Raw genomic sequence first — 20,757 nt, 5'->3', positions numbered from 1 at the left:
AGAACTATGGAGGCCGAATGCAGAGCAAAGTATATTATTTTTATTTTTCATGGCTTTTCCCTTTTGTTCTTGTTCTATTTTCACAACATGACTAATGTGAACATATGTTTACGTGACTGCTCATGTATAACCTATATCAGATAGCTTGCCCTCTTGGGGAGAAAAAAAAATTTGAAACTCAAAATCCTATAAAAATGAATGTTGAAAATGATCTTTACTTGTAACTAGGAAAAAATAAAGTTCTATTTATCAAAGGCAGGGGGAACAAATTTCTTCCTATTGTAAATATTTTAAAAGTTTAATTCCAGTAAACAAAAGTTTATAGTTAAATACTAAACAATAAAAATCACTTATAGATCCTATGGCCCTGGTGCTAATAAAATTATAATTTTCCTTTTTGCAAGACCATTGACAAATTCTTTCTGTAATCACACAGCTAAACTCTATAGGATATCTATATGTGAGCAGTCCTGACATACCTAAGGAAGTGATGGGCAGAGCATATATTTTTAGCAGTTCTCTCAGTAGTGAAAAAGACCTAGAAACTAAGGGGTGCCCAGTGATAGGGTAAAATTAAAGAACTTATGGGATATGAATGTAATGTAATATAACATTGCACTATCAAAATCAAAGAAAAAAACATTTTTAAAAAGAAAAGGAAAGATTTGTGTAAACTAATACAGAGTGAAATAAGCCAAACCAAGAGACCAACATATAATATAATATCACCATGGTAAAAAAAGAACTATTTTGAAAATCTTATGAATTCTGATCAATGGAGCAATCAGCCCTGATTCCATAGGACCCATAATAAAGAATATACTGAACTTCTGACAAAAGTTATTTACTAATATGCCAAATGAAACACAGTTTTGGACCAGGCCAAAACAGAAGTTACTTTTTTTCTTGATTGTTCTTATCCATTCCATTTTTTTAATTTCCATTTTTAGTAGAAAGGAAGTAGAAGGGAAAAAATTGAATCCTTGAAAATTTTAGGGGGAAAGTGTACAAAAGGGCAAAGGAAATAAAGTACACTTACTGTGGAGGCAAGAAAGAATCAAATGTAGAAAATATTGGTGTAGAGTGGGAAACTTTCATGGTAAGAAACAGCTCTTCTCCCTTCTTTACCTGCAGCTACACACACACACACACACACACACACACACACACACACACACACGTCACTCTACACTGGAAGAGAAAAAATGGACATGAAAACTCTGAAGAACCAGAGTAAGCCATCTTAGGTGAAGCTTTTTTTGGGAAAAACTGTATTGATTTAATTGGAATATTGTTGACACCTGCCCCAACATAGCAACTGTTTCTACAACAAGCATGTATATATGAATTGGGGCTACTAAATAGTTTTGATGATTATGATGATTAATAGTAACTTAGTTTATATGGGATTATTTCAAAATGTTTTAAGGAAATAGGGAGAGCTACTTTACTAGAATGTTTTAAGAAAGAGTTGGTGTATTTATATGGGTATTCTTCTGTCTATGCTGAATAAGTTTCACTTTTTTAAAAAAGAACAATGAACTAGATAATCCAATATTCTCTAATTTCATGAGCCTTTTATATATGTGATAAGTGGGAATGCAAAGGGACTATAACATTCTACCAATATACTTGAATGCAGGTTAATGACTTCAGGCTTAACTAGATTATATAGTAACAAAAACGTTAAATATTTGTTATTTATTACATCAATAAATTCATATACACCTATATGTATATACATTATATATACACATATGTTCATTTGTATATATACACATATATATGTATCTATCTGTCTACACACATATAGTATATATAGTACATATATGTGTATATCATATATACATACATATATACATATATATGTGTGTTATATATATAAACATATATATATAAACATATATACACACATATTTGTCTTTCTAGGGTTAAGGAAATGAGCAAGACATCCTGCATTGCTTCAAAGGAAGACAATTTACATGTGGACAAAGATGTCTTTCTCCTTTCCAGGAAGTACAACCTGGATATCCAGGTTTATAGTAATAGCTTAAACATAAAATTATTCAATGAATTTAAAAAAAATTCAAGATGATGTACTGTATTACATTGGTTTACCAAGTTATGTATTTTGTCTGAAGATAATTTATATGGCTTAAGAATTTGTTATAATATTAATATGCTTTCTCTAGGGAATAAGATTTAAATGCTGTATTCAAATAATGTATACAGAATTGGGATTTAAGTAATAACAACTATCCTATTCATCATAGTCATCTTCATTTAATGTTTTATAAATACAAAGATTTATGATATATTTCTTATTATTACTGCCAATTCTCTAGTAATTTGTAAATCAACTTCAAATTTTTATAACTATAGTTTACTTCACTTAAAATAGGTTAATTTAATTAACAATCATTAATTTCTAAATAACTATTGCCACATAGCTCAACAGTTATATAGATACTAAAGTCTTTGACAGCAGAGATGGCATTTTGTTTTGGCTTTATATCAGAAGTTCACAGTACGGCACCTTGGTGAGAGTTTGTGCCAATATGAACTTATTGGATTTAACTGATTGAAGTTATTGAGTATTCTTGTCACATTTGCTATTGATATTGAGTTAGATAACATCCTTTATATCTTGAATGACAGGAATCAATTTCAAACTGACCTTAAAGTTTAAAAAAAATGACTCATTTAAAAAATATAATGATGGGTAAAATATATTACATGAGGACACCAAGAAAATCTTGAAAGATGTTGAGGAACTGGGAGGCCAGGTGTTAGAAAGCAGAAAAGGTTGGAAAGGAGAAAACTGTGAGCCAAGCATGTAACATGGAGGAGAATGAGTGATGTGACAGTTCCTATATGTCAATCAATCAATAAACATTTATTCAGCTCTTGCTATGTGCCAGACACTGTGCTAAACGTTTAAGCAACAAGAACATGGATAGGATGAAATGAAATTTACTATTGCTCATAAACTATCAGTTCTACAATTCCTTTCTTTCATCACTTCTACACTTGGCTTACCCATCTATTTTAAACTTCCCTTCTCCCTCCATTCTATAGTTCCTTTTTCCTTGCAGTTTTACAGCCCCTTTTGTTAACATAGAGACATTATACCCTTCTTTTACCACTTTTAGAATGTTATCACAGACTGCGTTGAAGTATAGTTGTTTGTGCAGTAATATATTGAGTTGATAAATGAGACTGCGATGTCTCTTTCATTGTAGACCTTTAAATCTAAAAGTGATGACTATAACTATTTTCATTCTATTAAAAGGATGTTTATCCTTCTGCAAGATGGATTTAGTGGAATACAGAGACTCTCTGTGTCTCATGGATACTTCAGGTCTTATTAGATATTCCTTTTAATCAGCAGTGGGCCTATACTTGGAGACTTTTCTGTTTAGAAGGGCCATAAGAGCTTAGACTCCTGGCAAACAGTTTGAGAGCCTAGAATTACCTCCATGTGAAAACAAGGCATCAGAGTAAAACCTTGCTTTGGTAAACAGTCTGGTGACAGTTTTTATATATCTCTTAATTGAAGCATGCTTTGAGTTACTTATCACCCAGTTAGACACAAGTGGTTGAATATTGGTCAAAATAACTGAAATATGGTTTAGTAAGAAAGATTGTGAATAGAATCAACGGAAGGAGTATTCTCATCAACAAAATCACATATCTTTGAAGTATTATCCATTATTCTAGACATAATTTTCTTTCCCTACAACTCAGTGCCTTTGTGATGGACATAAATATAAAAATTTGGAATGTTGAAAAAGTTGGAAGTGGTTAGGCTGCAATGGCCCTCCAAAAGACTTAGGGGGTCATAGTGGGTTGCAAATTCATTATCAGGAAACAGTGTGACATTGAAGCCTAAAAGATCGTAATGTGATAGTAGGCTGAAATTAAAAGGCAAAAATCTCATTTTCCTTTGACTAGTTCAGACTGTAGCTAGGATATTGGGTTCAAATCTGGGCACTACAGTTTTTTTTTTGTTGTTGGGGAGGAGTATTAAAAAGCTGTGAAGTATCTAGAAGAGAACTAGAATCATTAAGTGTCTTGAGTACATGCCATTGAGAATAAGTTGAAAGAGCTAACATTTTCAGTTGGAGAAGAGAAGACTCAGAAGGGAACTGATTGCTTTCTTCAAGCATTTGAATGGATGTTGGGGGGGAAGAATTAAATTTGTTCTCTTTGACCCTAGAAGACTGAACTAGGAACAAGGGGTAGAATTTTCAATGAGGAAAATTGGGATTGATATGAGAAAAAACATATTAACAAGCTCTTCTGAATAATTAGAGCTGTCCTAAAGTGGAATGGGTTCCACCAGGGGATACTTATTCCCTCTTCAATGGAGGCCATCAGGAAAGATGATCGTTTATGGAATAATTTCATAGAAGTAATTATTTTTCAAGGATGAGCTGTTTGGAAGCCCTTTCTAATTTGAAAATCTTGTGGTTTATGTTATTCTGAGTTAGTTCTAAAGAGATCAAGTAGCTCTCATCCTAAGGAAGAACAAAATAAACCTTGCCCCCATTTAATTAGAAGGATTTCTGATAATTTGCATTAAAGACTCAACAAGACAATTCTACTTCTGTTAACAATGGACAGTTAAGACTAGTCACTTCTCTTTCAAGTGATAATAGTAGGGTGAGATTCATTTTGTTATCCATCCATCTTTTTATTCACTAAACAAATATTTGTACTGTGTACAAGGCTCTGGTCCTGTAGGGGAAATGACACACACAAAAACAATGAAAGAAGGCAACCTATGATGATAGAGGTCCACAAGGAAATTAAATAGAAACTAGGATCATTAAGGAATCTAGGTTTAGTCCTAGAACTCTGTTGTTTTAAGTGTAAGCCTAGTGTTCTAATGAGCTCTATGTCATTGGGCAAATTGTCTGTGCCTCACTCAGTGATACATAAAGTCCATTAATAAGCTGCAAAAATACTGTTACTTCTGAAAATGCATAGTTACGTCCTTAAACCCAGATATTATATAATCTATTCTGTTCTCTTGAACTTCAAGAGGGACTTTGGCCTCCAGTTGAAAATGTGGTACATTAAGCTTAAATTCATAAAGCCCTGCAGTTTGCAAAGCACTCTCCTCTCGATCATCCTCTGAGGTAGGTGATTAATATTTTATTACCTACATTTTGCAAATACCGCATATGGAATGGAAGTCCCTGCTCCTAATCTCTGAACTCCCTGAGCCATCTGAACCATATGCTACAACAATTTAAGGGGTTCTACTGTAATTCAAGACTTCATAGTACAGGATGATGGGACTTCAAAAAATAATCCAAGGGCTGGGCCAAGCGGGACACTGGAGACAGATAGGTAAACACATTTTTGACAGGGAGAAAAGAAACAGTGCCTCTTCTCCTCATGTCATTTATTAGCTATGACATAACCTCTGTCACCCCATGTTGGTTCTAGATCTGCTATGCAGACATGAATTTCAGAGTTTAAAATGAATATATGTAGGCCAAGGCAGTAGCAGAATCAGTCTCAGAACTATGAATATAAAAGACTATCAAACAAAAGAGTCACAGTCTTATGTCCTAACTGAGATAGATCCCTTTGCAGTTCACAGATTCCCAGAAGAGATAGAGGCATGGTCCCCTCCTTAAAATATTCACAATCCCTTCATAGCTTTAGTCCACTGTTTCCTCTGTCCTCCCACTCCTATCCACTCTCTCTATTTCTAAAAGCCTCCGTTCTCCCAGACAACCAAGTTCCTACTTTTATATTTTCAGTCTTGTGTGAATATGCAACTCTCATAACTACTCTATCCCTCGAGTAGGTTTAAAAGGCACACACACATACCCACACACACACTCCAACAACTTGAACATTGCCTTTTCAAAGCAAGTTAACAACAAAACTTCATCAAGTAAATAAATATGATTAATCATGAAATAGCATCATGAACATTATATTAATTTCAGATGTTTCTTCATTTTCCCAGGTTTGCAATGCTACATCCCTAAATGCTGCATGTGTTGTTATGACTTAGAAGAGTTCTAATAATGCATTATATAATGTGAGCTACCACAGAGCAGGTGTCATGTCTTTAGACGTTGCTCTGAGTAATGCCAAACACAGCAGCATCCACCTGAGGGCCTTTAATAAATAACCATCCAGATGCTCCCCATTTGTAAATTACTCCCTGGTTGTAAGTTAGACTCTTTGGAAATGCATCAACTTGTTAATAAGTATTATTCTGATTCTAATACTTAGGGTTCACTAAGGCATCACATATAGTACATTGCTGCTTTAGTGCACTTTAGTCTGATTTTGAATATTGTCAAATAAAGAGCCAAATACCAGATGTGCAAGTATCCCTTTTCATAAAAGCTTGGTCCTTTAGGAGATAGTCATAATAGTTCACATTTACATAATGCTTTATGGTTTAAAGAATGGCTTAATCACATAACATGCAGGTACTTCTATTTTCACCTCAATGCCTTCATTACAGGTTCTTCGATCCTGAGATAGGTAGTAACAGCAAGAAGTATTCAATTACCTATGAAGAAACAGAAACTCAGAGAGATTATGTGACATGCCCATGGTCACACAGCTAGAAAGCTGTTAGAAATGACATGTGAATCCAAGTCTTGACTCCCATTCCAGAGTCATCTGCAGTAGACCACATCAGTTTTCCTTTAACCTTTTGCTGAACGGGGAAACAATATATGGATATGTGTGTGTGTGTATATATATATATATATATATATATATATATATATATATATATATATATATATATATATATATATATGTATACACACATACACATGTATGTGAACACATAGAATACATACATACACTTATCCATATATGTATGCATGTATATATGTATATATACATACATGTATACATTTCTACATACATAAGTTCTTTACTTATAGTAATTGCATAATAAATACCTGTTGATTAATTTAAATTATTTTTATATGTATATTTGATCCTCATAACAAGCTTTCAAGGTATATAGGAATTATTATTTTTCCCTTACAGATTAAAAAACTGCATTAAAAGAGTTTGACCTTAACTCTAGAAGGAACATATTTGTCAATTCACACACACACACACACACACACACACACACATATACACACATACACATGCACAAATTTGCTTGGTTTTTTAGGATATTCTTAAATTCTGTTCCTCTTATGAATAAGTATTGTCAGGACTTAAAGTGGTTCTGCTTAGAGAATATAAATTATTTCCATGATTTTTTAACTTCCAAAACTCTCATAGCTATAAAACAAAATAATTTATTTTAAAAATAATATCTCTCAGTTTACCATTTATGTTGCCACATGATGTAATAAAATCTAAATTTAGTCACCTGTGTAAAAGCACATTAGTAAAATGTCAATGGCCCTGTTAGTTTGCCAGTGAAATAGTTTATTCAAAGTAAAAACCGAGTCCTATAGCTCATAGGTGAGTGTTGTTTTCACTGCTTGATGCCATTTTTCCATGCTGATGACCATGATGAGGAGGTTAAACAGAGAAGGATTGCAGAGATCTCTTTGCTTTAATTTGCTCAGGTAAAAATTTAATATGTTTGTTTCCAGCAACACATTTTTTTCAAAAATAATATTTGAATTAAGCATTTTTTCATTCCACCTTATCATTTCTCTCAACTCCTACCTCATACCTCATGCAGTGGTTGAAGAAACTATTCCTCCAGACTTCTTTTCTTGATCAATGTACCCAACTGATGATTCTATTATTTATACATGTATTAGGTATAGGGCCATTGAATTTGTATTATATTATAATACTTGCTATAATTGTTTCATACTCATTTAAAAAATCTTAGAATGGCAAAAAAAGGAAATATGTAAGAGAACAGGCACTTACACAGATTACCATAATTTGTAAAAGAATTTTAAGTACTATAAAGCAGTATCCATTTCAGGGATTTCAAGAAATAAAAAGGCATTTATTAAGTACCTATTATTATCTAGGTGGTATGGATACAAGTACAAAGCATGAAGCAACCCCTATTCAGAAGGAGCTTATATACTAATGGGGAAAACAAATAGCATAGGATGCCCCAAAATTCTTAGTGAAAGTTTTATGTTTTACTTTAGTAGCTTAAAAGTTGAACTAATACTTTTGGAACATTCTCTCTCTCTCTCTCTCTCTCTCTTACTCTCTCACTCTCTCTCTTTTTCTTCTTTCTCATAGTTTCCCCCTTTGGTTCTAATCCTTTTGTACAACATGAATAATGTGAAAATAGGTTTAATATGAATGTACATGTTGAGCCTATATGAATTTACCTATATGGATTTACATGCCATCTTGGGTGGGGGAGGGGAGAGATGGGGAGAAAATTTGGAAGTCAAAATCTTATGGAAGTGAATGCTGAAAACTAAAAATAAATAAATTACATTAAAAAATAAATAAAAATTACCTAGAGCCATGAGAAAGAAATTGACTTTCATAGATTCATAAAGTCAGTATACCAGAGGTAGGATTTGAACCCAAGTCTTCTTGGTTTTTAAGACAACTCTTTAATGATTCTTCTTCTTGTCTTTTTGAACACCTCTGTGCCTATCTAAATCTCCCCAGATAAAGTATTTGTTCCCCAATGGACCATGTCTTTAGCTTTTCTGAAACCCTTCACAGTTCCTATCATATAAGACTCTGTGTGGCTATTCATATTGTATTCACTAACTGGCAAACAGTTTTTAATTAAGTTGTTCTTTCATTTTTTAATTGACTATCCACTACTAATGTGGATTTGATACTTGAGCCTATATTTACACTCTTGAAATTGACTTAGGGAAGTAAACAATAATGGTTGAATTAGTCAACTGCTCGCCAAACAATGTTAACCTGAATGAATACTACCTGGTTAGATCATTTTTCTAATTAACTTCCTAGATTGAATGCAAGGATGTGTGTGTATGTGTATGCATGTGTGTGGCACATGCTTACCGTATTTTAGGCATAGCCAGCATTTTGTTGCCAATATTTTCTGTGAGAATGAATGTAATGACAAGCAAAGTGGAACTTTTTGCTGTTTTTTTTTTCTTTTGGAATGCTTCTCAGCACTAAGGCAATCAAGTGCCTTTGATTGAGTTTTGCCTTTCTTTCAATCAATAGTCTTTGATTGAATCAAGAATCTTTGATGACCTGCTTAAGTCACAAGAAAGCTTAAGTCACATGAGTTTGAGTCACATGGTTGTGATGCCCTCTGACCCTGAAGAAGTATATATATACTCTGAGATTAGTATTTTGCTTTGGGGGCTCACTCAAGGAATGTTCATGTGATTTGGCCAGATGAGACTCTGGGTAGCCGTTAGGAGCTCCTGGGCTTTGAAAACACAGAGACTGATGCTTCCCTCTCTGGCAATTATGTATGTATTGCTATGAACAGACATTTAGAAACCCTGTTTGCTGATTTTTGTTGTTTGCTCTGTTTATATAATTTCTGCTTATAAATTGTGATTGTGTTTTCTCTGAAGTTCAAGGTGCTTTCCCCCCTGAACTAGGAGAATTACATATGTACATTTATTTAAAGTGAGATTGTAAACTCCTTAAAGTTGCTTTCCTCAGAAAAGCAGATCAAAGAATCTGTGCTGGCAGCCCTCCTGTGTGCTGGTGTTAATGGCCTTACACCCCCACAGCAGCTACTAGCAGCATTGTTGCTACAATTAAATAAGTTAATCTGAATGGAATTGATTTTACTAACACAACTTTTGACAAGTCAAAAGATGTGCAATTTCTTCTTCATTCTTCTGCTGAATATTTAAAATAGAAGTCCACACATACGAACCTTGCTTTTCTTACTATTAACTTTTTATAAAGCACCATCACTTCTCATCTCAATTTGAGATGTAAGCCCTAGTTATAAAATACATATATTCAAAGCAGCCTAGATTTTTAAAAATATACCGAAGAATATAGGGTTATAGCATTATGTATGTTAAATCATTGTATTATTAGGTAGTAGTATTAGTAAATTTATAAGATGACTATAGCTGGAGCTTTTTCATTTTCAAAAAATAAACTGCTTTCAAATTCTTAGAAATTGTCATTTATGAGTGCTTGATATGCTAATTACATGTTTCTGATCTGCTCATTAAAAAGTTAAAAAATAAATGTTTAATGTTCTTTAAAATATCTGTTCATAAAGAAAAAAAAAACAGAATTTTCACTACCCTGCAATGTTTTAATTTTCTACTTCCTATCTTTCTAATGAAACAATCTATTCTGTAATCTAATTTTTACTTACATAGAGTCCTTTCCTCTTAATCCAAATGGGTGTGTTTTTGATATACATTATTATTCTTCAATTTGAAAAATGAATATTGTTTACAAAATTTAAAATGTTATTCTAAAATATAGCATTAATTTGAAAATTATCATTTAAGAGTAACTTTACCAATTATCAAACTCCCCATCTGGTGGATATATCCTAGGTGTGTATCATATGAACTACAGCTGGGACCCAGCTGGGACCTTTATGATGTTTAAATGACTTGCCTACAAGGTGAGCCAAAAGGGCATTGAAGTTCATTGAGCCATATAGAGCTTGATTCATCTAAGCATGGCACATCACCATGACCCTTTGGGGGTAGAACCAATATACAAACAATAAATGAACTCCCTTTTCTCTGAGAAATTTCAAATTTGGAAACTTGACCAGGAAAAACATTGAACTTGAAGTGTGGAGACCTGAGTCCAAGGATCAGCTCTTCTAAAATAACAGCCATGTGAAGTTAAACTCATTTCCTTTCTTTGAGCCACAGTTACCTTGTATCAAATGTAACTTTTGGACAATCTAAGGTGATGTCTGCCACCTTTAGTTTCTCTCTCTCTCTCTCTCTCTCTCTCTCTCTCTCTCTCTTCATCTCTCATAGAATTTTGAAAGCACTAGACTAGAATGCAGGCAGTCTGGTTTCTTAACCAAATTTTTCATATAACTAGCTATGAATTAGGTGTGTTGAAGTCTGGAGTCCGGAAGACCTGAGTTCAAATCCACCTTAGATACTTTCAAACTTTGTGATCCTGGCAAATCACTTGAACTCAGTTTCCTTGACTAAAAAAGAGGGATAATAATAGCACCTGCCACCCAGGTTTATTGTAAAAATTAATGGGGTATTTTTAAAATGCCTGGCACATATTGGGTGCTCTATAAAAAACTGGCTCATATTAGTTATTACTAACTAAATGATTCCCAAATTCGCTTAAAGCTGGAACTTTCTCTATTCTAACATATGAAAGGGATACACTACACATATTATATAAAATATATAATATCTATCTATATCTATATCTATATAACCTGATTGAATAAAATGAATGTCTATAGGCAACTTATTAAGAATAGGTGGGGTTTGTAGCAATCTTAGAACACATTTCCCACCCCCTCTCCTTTGACTTATTTATAAATATTTAACATTTCTTCCATCCATCAATGAATGAAAGCTACTCTCAGAATATACTTAGCTTCAAATACATAATTAGGTAAGAAAAAACCCACACACAATCTCTTAAAGCCTATGTGTTCACAGACTATAATATTAAAATCAGTGATGTAAGCTTAAGAAAATTAATGTAAGGGGGCAGAGCCAAGATGGCAGCTGGAAAGCAGGGATTGGCCTAAATCTCTCCCCCAGGACCCTCCAAACACCTGAAAAATGGCTCTGAACAAATTCTAGAACTGCAGAACCCACAAAACAGCAGAAGGAAGCAGGGCCCAAGGCCAGGACAGTCTGGATGGTCACTGGGTAAGGTCTATTACACTATGCTGGGAGCACAATGGAGCAGAACCCTGTGTGGGCCGCTCCTGGACTAACCAGCCCTGGGAGTCAGGCAGAACAGGCCCAAGTGCCCTGAATCAGTGACCTATGGCAGTTACCAGACTTCTCAACCCACAACACCAAAGGCAACAGAGAAGGTTGGTGGGAAAAACCGCGGGGACTGAGTGAAAGAAGTTCGTGGTTGACCACTGCCTTGGGGGCAGAGGAGGTGGTGCAGCTCTGAGGTTGCTTACAGAGGTACAGCTGCAGTTGCTTCTGGCCCCAGGCCCACTTGGTAGGAGGAATTAAGTGGCAGATCAGAGCTGGAGTGAGGAGCCTGCTTAGAACTGACTCATGGTCCAGGTTGGCGGTTCTTGGGGGAGGAAGAGTGCTGGTGTGGCAGATCTTGCTGTGTAGAAATAGCTCTAAAAATAAGAGCTATGCCCCTCAGGCTGGGGACAAAGAGCTCTCTACACGCAGTCATACAGCCACAAAAAAGGTCAAGGGTCAAGTAAGTTGGCTGGCAACATGGCCAAGCAGTGAAAATGGACTCAGATTCAGACTCAGATTTTGGAATCTTTTTGTGGTGACAAAGAAGGCCAAAACATACAGCCAGAAGAAGTCAACAAAGTCAAAGAGCCTACATCAAAAGCCTCCAAGAAAAACATGAAGTGGTCTCAGGCCATGGAAGAACTCAAAAAAGGATTTGGAAAAGCAAGTTAGAGAAGTAGAGGAAAAATTGGGAAGAGAAATGAGAAGGATGCAAGAAAAGCATGAAAAACAAGTCAATGACTTGCTAAAGGAGAGCAAAAACAATATTGAAGAAAATAACACATTAAAAAATAGACTAAGCCAAATGGCAGAAGAGCTCCAAAAAGCCAATGAGGAGAAGAATGCCTTGAAAGGCAGAATTAGCCAAATGGAAAAGGAGGTCCAAAAGACCACTGAAGAAAATACTACCTTAAAAATTAGACTGGAGCAATCCACTGATCACCTCCTGAAAAAGATCCCCAAAAGAAGACTCCTAGGAATATTGTTGCCAAATTCCAGAGCTCTCAGATCAAGAAAAAAATACTGCAAGCAGCCAGAAAGAAAGAATTTGAGTATTATGGAAACACAATCAGGATAATACAAGATCTAGCAGCTTCCTCATTAAGCGATTGAAGGACTTGGAATATGATATTTCAGAGGTCAATGGAGCTAGGATTAAAACCAAGAATCACCTGCCCAGCAAAACTGAGTATCATGCTCCACGGCAAAATATGGATTTTCAATAAAATAGAGGACTTTCAAACTTTCTCAGTGAACAGATCAGAGCTGAATAGAACATTTGACCTTCAAACACAAGAATTAAGAGAAGCATGAAAATGTAAACAAGAAAGAGAAGTTATAAGGGATTTACTAAAGTTGAACTGTTTTGGTTACATTCCTACGTGGAAAGATGATGCGTATAATTCATGTGACCTCAGTATTGTAGTAACTGAGAGGAATATATATATATATATATATATATATATATTTAGATGTATACATTATATCTCTATATCTCTATCTCTATATCTCTATATCTATATCTATCTATCTATCTATCTATCTATCTATATATATATATATATATACAGAGAGAGAGAGAGAGAGAGAGAGAGAGAGAGAGAAGGCACAGGGTGAGTTGAATATAATTAAGGGATGAGAGAGGAACATATGGGGAGAGGTAGAAAGGGAGAGATAGAATGGGGTAAATTATCTCACATAAAAGTGTCAAGAAAAAGCCTTTCTGTTGGAACGGAAGAGGGAGTAGATGAGAGGGAATGAGTGAATCTTGCTATCATCGGAATTGACCTGAGGAGGGAATAACATACACACTCAATTGGGTATCTTACCCCACAGGAAAGGAGGAAGGAGATAAAAAAGGGGGGATCATAGGAGGGAGGGCAGACAGGGGGAGGATGTAATCAAAAGCAAACACTTTCAAAAAGGGACAGGGTCAAGGCAGAAAATTGAACAAAAGGGGATAGGATAGGAAGGAGCAAAATACAGTCTTTCACAACATGAGTATTGTGGAAGGGTTTTGCATAAGGATACACATGTGGCCTATCTTGAATTGCTTGCCTTCTTAGGGAGGGTGGGTGGGGAGAGAAGAAGGGAGAGAATTTGGAACTCAAAGTTTTAAAAGCAGATGTTCAAAAAAAAAGTTTTTGCATGCAACTAGGAAATAAGATATACAGGCAATGGGTCATAGAAATCTATCTTGCCCTACAAGAAAGTAGGGGAAAAGGTGATGGCAGGGGGGAGTGGGGTGACAGAAGTGAGGCTGACTGAGGAATGGGGCAATCAGAATATATGGCATCTTGCAGTGGGAGGAGAATAGAAATTGGGAGAAAATTTGTAGTTCAAACTCTTGTGGAAATCAGTGCTGAAGACTAAAAATATTAAATAAATAATAAGTAAATGTGAATACTTCAACATGTACTTTTGACTATTTTTGTCTTGCTTTGGCTGGCCTTGGTCTCTGATCAAAACTTAAATCTTAGGAAATGTCAGCAATGAACTAAGTTTCTTTTAATATGAAGTTCATTTTAGGGGTCATTGATTATAAAAGAAAACTTCAAAAATTCCTTGTTAGTGCATACTCTTATTCTAAACAAACAAAACTATATAATATAACTCTGTATTTTTAAGTAATTTATCTCTTTCAAACAGGGGTTCTTCAGCAAACAAGTCTGTGGATAGATTCCAGGTTTTCAAGAAACCTGTGTGGGAAAAAAATGCATCTTTTATTTTCATTACTCTGCACCTGAAATTTAGCATTTCTTTTGATTGTGAATGTAGACAAAAATTACAATATTAGGCTTTACCCAACTGCATAAAGGTTCCACACACAGACTCATACAAAACGTTAAGATCATTTGAATTGGAAAAAAATGGAAATCAAATATAGCCTTCAAACTTTGTAGGGTTATATTTTTTTCAATTTTCCTTCTACATATGTAGCATCTGTTATAGACGTAACGAATGTTAAAGCAAAAGGGTGAATCTAGCTCAATCTCAGTGCGTGCTCGCCTGTGTGCCGGTTTCCTTGACTCCCACCGCCCCGAGCCTCTGCCCCGCCATGGCCGCCTACAAGTTGGTGCTGATCCGGCATGGAGAGAGCGCCTAGAACCTGGAGAACCGCTTCAGTGGCTGGTACGACGCGGACCTGAGCCCCGCCGGGCACGAGGAGGCCAAGCGCGGCGGCCAAGCGTTGCGAGATGCTGGCTATGAATTTGATATCTGCTTCACCTCTGTCCAGAAGAGAGCAATTCGTACCCTTTGGACAGTCCTAGATGCCATTGACCAGATGTGGTTGCCTGTAATGAGGACTTGGCGCCTCAATGAGCTGCACTAAGGAGGTCTGACCAGCCTCAACAAAGCCGAGACAGCTACTAAGCATGGTGAGGCCCAGGTGAAGATCTGGCGACGATCCTACGACATCCCACCACCTCCAATGGAGCCTGACCACCCCTTCTACAGCAACATCAGCAAAGACCGTCGCTATGCAGATCTGACTGAAGATCAGTTGCCTTCCTGTGAGAGCCTGAAAGACACCATTGCCCGGGCTCTACCCTTCTGGAATGAGGAAATCGTCCCCCAGATCAAGGAAGGAAAACGTGTTCTGATTGCAGCCCATGGCAATAGTCTTTGAGGGATTGTCAAACATCTTGAGAGTCTGTCTGAAGAAGCAATCATGGAGCTGAATTTGCCTACTGGCATTCCCATCGTGTATGAGTTGGACAAGAATCTGAAACCCATCAAGCCCTTGCAGTTCCTTGGGGATGAAGAGACTGTGCGCAAAGCCATGGAGGCCGTGGCAGCCCAAGGGAAGGCCAAAAAGTGAAAGCAGGCTACCAGCATGTGCCAGCAGTAGCCAGGTCCTTCTCTTCTCACTGTCCCCACCACATCTCTCCCCTGCCTGCTCCACACTGACCATCACCTTAGGGATTACAAAACATAGCCGCAGGTGGGGGACTGATGGTTCCTTTTCTCATTTCCTCCCTATTTCAGACCAATTCTTTTCTCTCATTGCCCTTCCCCTCAACCACATTAGTCAGAATGCCTCGTGGGTGGTTTGGCTCAGAAAGGACCTGGTTAGGGGTTAGGAATGGGAACATAGTAAGAAGTGACCAATGTGGGGAGTTGAAAGAAGCAACTGGTCCATTTATTCCTACGAGTCAGTTCTGCCAGTAGGGCAGCCCTCTCAGGGGCTGTTGTAGGAAGTTGCCTATAACCCAGGTGGTCATTTAATAAATCATGAAAGGCTTTGTGTCCTCCCTAATCCAAGAACAATGGATCTGGGAGGTTGAGATTATATCCTAATGTTTACTTGTTGCAATCGCTTTCACAAAAGACCCTTCTAGGCTGGTTATTAGTGGCTTTTGAAATTAAACTGTCCCTCTTGGTAGTTATCAGAGATCTCAAACTGTCAGAAGGGAGAGTTCCTTGATTTCTAATGAGTGGATGAGTACATCCCATTGTGTTTTATAGGCCCCACTTCTAGATCATGTTGAAATGTGTCTCAGTGTCCCATTGCCTTCCACCTTATGTGCAGCAACCTGGGTACTCATCATTTTTAGCATAACTGTACTAATTCTGCCCCCCCCTTTTTTTTGTTGTTCACTATAATAAAGGAGTGATGTGCAATTAAAAAAAAAGGATGAATCTATTGGTTTGTGTCCCTAGCCTAATAAGTATTAATAACTTATAAATTATGCCTCTGTGTTGCTCTTTTTACCTCATTTCAACAATAGGGTTTCTTCATTCCTTACAACACACAAATTTTAATTTTGCTTCTTAAAATCTATTATTGAGGTTATCATCATCATAATAATTATGTTATCAGTTTAAAATACAAATGAAGATCTTTAGCTGCCCATAGAAAAAAGCAACAAGTAGATATACCGAATTCCTTCCAAGAATAGCAGCCATTATTGTTAACCATTTGGTTGAGAACAGTGTCAACGTAGCCAAAGTCTAATTTGCTGATTATGCTATACATGAATGTAGCTCATATTTTATTTTTTTATTAGGTGTTTTATATCTATTATCTGATTTTATCCTAATATCAAACCTACATTGAAGAGGTGGATGAATTTGGGCACTATGAGTTTGGAGAAAAAATCTATTCCCAAGATAAATTAACGTCTGAACCCAAGGAAACAGAACTGTGAGGTTTGCCCTTTACTTCCCTCACCATTGGTCACAACAGGATGAACAGGAATAATTCTACTTTCCCACAAGAACCAACCTGACCTTTAGCAACTCTTGTGACCCCAAGGCTTGCACACTTCTCCCACATCCATTCTACCTCAGAATGTCTTTTGCTGAGTATTTATAAATGAACTTAAAATGTTATAGAATATCAATATGTACTCTACAACAATGAAGGCCCTCCTTGCCCAAGTGGTCTTCCTTTGTGCAATAAGAAATTTTCTTTTGGACTGGTTACTCACTTCTTAACACCTATTTTTACAGAGCTCATGGTAGGAGAAATTCTCCCTGGACTGTCATGGAATTCAGCCTGAGAAACTCTTATGACAACTATAAAATAGTTAGTTGTAAGTCCAGTTATTTTCATTTTACAGATGAAGAGAGATTAGATAATTTACCCAATGTTACATAGATAGTAATAGAAAAAGGGAGGAAGCATACCCAAGACTTCTGACTTTACGTAAAAAAGTTCTTCTTTCATTACAGTAGACTTGTCATTAGTCCTGTTCTCAGTGTTCTTATTCTCCTGAATCTAGAACTATGTTGGACATTCATAGCTAATCAAAATTTAGTGTCAACATAACTTTATAGATATATGTGTTACATTTTCTTGTATACTCCATTTTCTAGCCAAATCAATCCATTTGCTGTTTTTTCACAGGGCATTCAATGTTGTATCTTAATTTGTACAGATTGAGACCCCCCACTTTTAGGGTCTACCATATTCTCCTGTAAACTTCCCTCTATTAAAATCCTGAGCTACTTTCAAGGCTCAGTTCAAATGTTTGTCTTCATTAAGCCTTTTGTGATCTTCCAGGCCATTAGTGCTTAACACCCTAAATTATTTTGTATTTATTAAGCTGTATACAGATTATTCCTTTCTATAGTGTGCCACCCAATAGAATATAAGATCATCAATGACAAATACTGGTTTTTTTGTCTTTCATCTCAATACTAGCACACTGCTTGGCATATAGATAGTGTTTTTAATGAATATGGTTAAATTGAATTATTAAATGGATATAAGGAAAATGCATTTATATAGTACCTCCTATGTGCCAAGAACTGTGGTAAGAAGTTTTTACAAATATTATCTCATTTGATTCTCACAACAACACTTCAAGTTAGGTGCTATTATTATCCCCATTTTACATTTGAGGAAACTGAGAGAAACAGAGGTTAAATGACCTATCCAGGGTCACACAGCTACTAATTTTCTGAGGTCGAATATAAACTTAGATCTTTCTTACTTTAGACCCAATGTTCTATCCACTGTATCACCAGTTACTTTTATTAAGTTTATTATTAAAATGCCATACATAATATATGTTTGATTTCTTTGAAAAATAGATAATGGGAAGGAATTCAGGGTGAAATAAACAGTAATCCATGGATTAGATCCAGAGTTAACAGTTTGTTTTTTCCTTAATCAAATTTGCCAATGGTTAATCTGTAATTTTTTTCTTCATAAAAGCAACTTCTAGTTTTATTAGTTCAGTATTATTAAAAAAACATTGAATTTTATTATTATCTTTGATTTTCATGATTTATATTTTGATGTTTAATTGAGAATTTTTAATTTTTTCTAGGTTTTTTTTCACTTGCAAGCTTAATTTATTGATCTGCTCTTTTTTAGTTTTAATTGATATAAACATTTAAAGATATAAAATTTTTCTAAGTATTACTTTGGCTGCATCCAAAATAAGGTATATTTTCTCATTCTCATTATCTTTAATAAAAAAAATCTTGATTATTTCTATAATTTGTTCTTTGACTTTGTTATTCTTTAGCTTTAGATCATTTAGTTTCCAAGTAATTTTTAATCTATGATACAAAGAGCCTTTTTAAATGCAATTTTCATTGTGTCATTGTCCAAAAAGTATGCATGTAATACTTATGCTTTCTACATTTATTTGTGTGGGTTTTGTGCCCTAATAAATAGCCATTTTTGCAAAATTACCATGTGTATCTGACTAAAAGATAAACACCTTTCCATCCCCATTCAATTTTCTTTAGATGACTATCATATCTATTTTTTAAAAAAATTCTATTAATCTCCTTGGCTGCTTTCTTGTTTACTTTATGGTTAGATTTATCTATATCTAAAAGAGTTAATTTGAGGTCTATCACTAGTATAGTTTTACTGTATATTTCCTCCTATAACTCAATTAACATTTGTTGTTCTTCAGTAATTTCAGTCAGGTCTGAAACTTTATGACCATATTTGGTGTTTTCTTAGCAAAGATAATGGAATGGTTCACCATTTCCTTCTCCAGCTCATTTTACAGATGTGGAAACTGAGGCAAATGGGGTTAAGTGATTTGCCAGTCACACAGTTAGTAACTGTCTGAGACCAGATTTCAACTCAGGTCTTCCTGATTCTGTACCCAGCATTCTATCTACTGTGCCACCTAGCTGCCCATCAGTTAACATTACCTGTAAGAATTTGGATGCTATGCTATTTGGTACAAATCCATTTGGTATTGATATTATTTTATTGTCTCTGGTATCTTTTAGCAAAGTGTAGTTTCCCTGATATCATTTTTTAAAAAACAAATCAGGTTAATTTTTGCTTTTGCTTTGATTGAGATATTGATTTTTACCCTTCCCTCTTTTTTCTTCACATAAAGCATAATAGATTCTGCTGCAAACCCTTATTATAACTTTTTACATGTGTGTCTTTCTGTTTAAAGGTGTCTCTTATAGATAACATATTGTTATATTCTGGTTTATAATCCATTTTGCTATCCTCTTCTATTTTGTGGGTGTGTTCATCCCCTTCACATTCAGAATTGTGATTGCTAACTGCTTATGTCCCTCCAGCCTATTGTCTTCTTTTTTTTTTACCCAGAAACTTTCTCAAAAGAATAGTTTGCTTCTGACCACTGTCTCCCTAAATCTACCCACCCTCTTATGATCCCATACTTTTCTTTCAATTTCTTCCCCTCTTACTTCCTGTTCAGTAGGATGAATTTCTATGCTCGACTCTGTGTGTATGCATGTATATATGCACACACACACACACACACACACACACACACACACACACACATTCTATCCTAGCTGAAATTTACAAGGCGGGGGGGTTCCACTGCTCATACGAAAATTGGCTAAAATTTTCCAGGTTATATGACAAGAGGAAGTTATCACCCAGGGGTTCAATGGCGTATTTGTTGTCCATCTCTATAAAGGTAAAAGAAATGCTTTATCCTGTGACAATCACAGGGATTTCTCTTTCTCTTAGTCATGGCTGGCAAGATTCTTGCTGGAGTCATCCTTTAATCAGCTCATCCTTCACCCGAAAGATGGCTATCTACCTGAGGGTCAGTGTGGAATCTGAAAGGGCTGAGGAATGATTGACATGTTGTTTGCTGCCTGACAACTAGAGGAAAACTGCCAGGAGCAATAGAGAGGTCTATACACAACATTCCTTGATTTGATCAAGGCATTTGATACTGTCAGTAGTGTAGGCTTGTGGAAAATTATGGCAAAATTTGGTTGCCCAGAGAAGTTCCTCAATATTGTCCATCAATTTCACAATGGCATGCTTGCTTGGGTTCTGAACAATGGACAATGCTCTCATGTTTTCCCAGTCATCAGTGTAGTGAAGTAAGGCTCTGTGCTTGTTCCCAAGATTTTTAGCATATTATTTTCAGCAACATTGTCAGATATCTTCAACAAGGATGAAAATGGCAACAGGGAGGTCAGCTACCTCGCTGACAGT

General features: G+C 35.7%; 1 pseudogene; it reads left to right on the top strand.

Annotated features, from left to right (window-relative positions):
- The first annotated feature begins 14,884 nt into the window (after positions 1-14,884).
- On the top strand, positions 14,885-15,841 carry LOC118838262 (annotated as a pseudogene).
- Positions 15,842-20,757: the final 4,916 nt, after the last annotated feature.

Source organism: Trichosurus vulpecula, chromosome 2, assembly GCF_011100635.1.
Source record: "Trichosurus vulpecula isolate mTriVul1 chromosome 2, mTriVul1.pri, whole genome shotgun sequence".
Classification (NCBI taxonomy): Eukaryota; Metazoa; Chordata; class Mammalia; order Diprotodontia; family Phalangeridae; genus Trichosurus; species Trichosurus vulpecula.
Note: the sequence above shows the minus strand (reverse complement) of the source record. Positions and strands in the feature narration are given on the sequence as shown.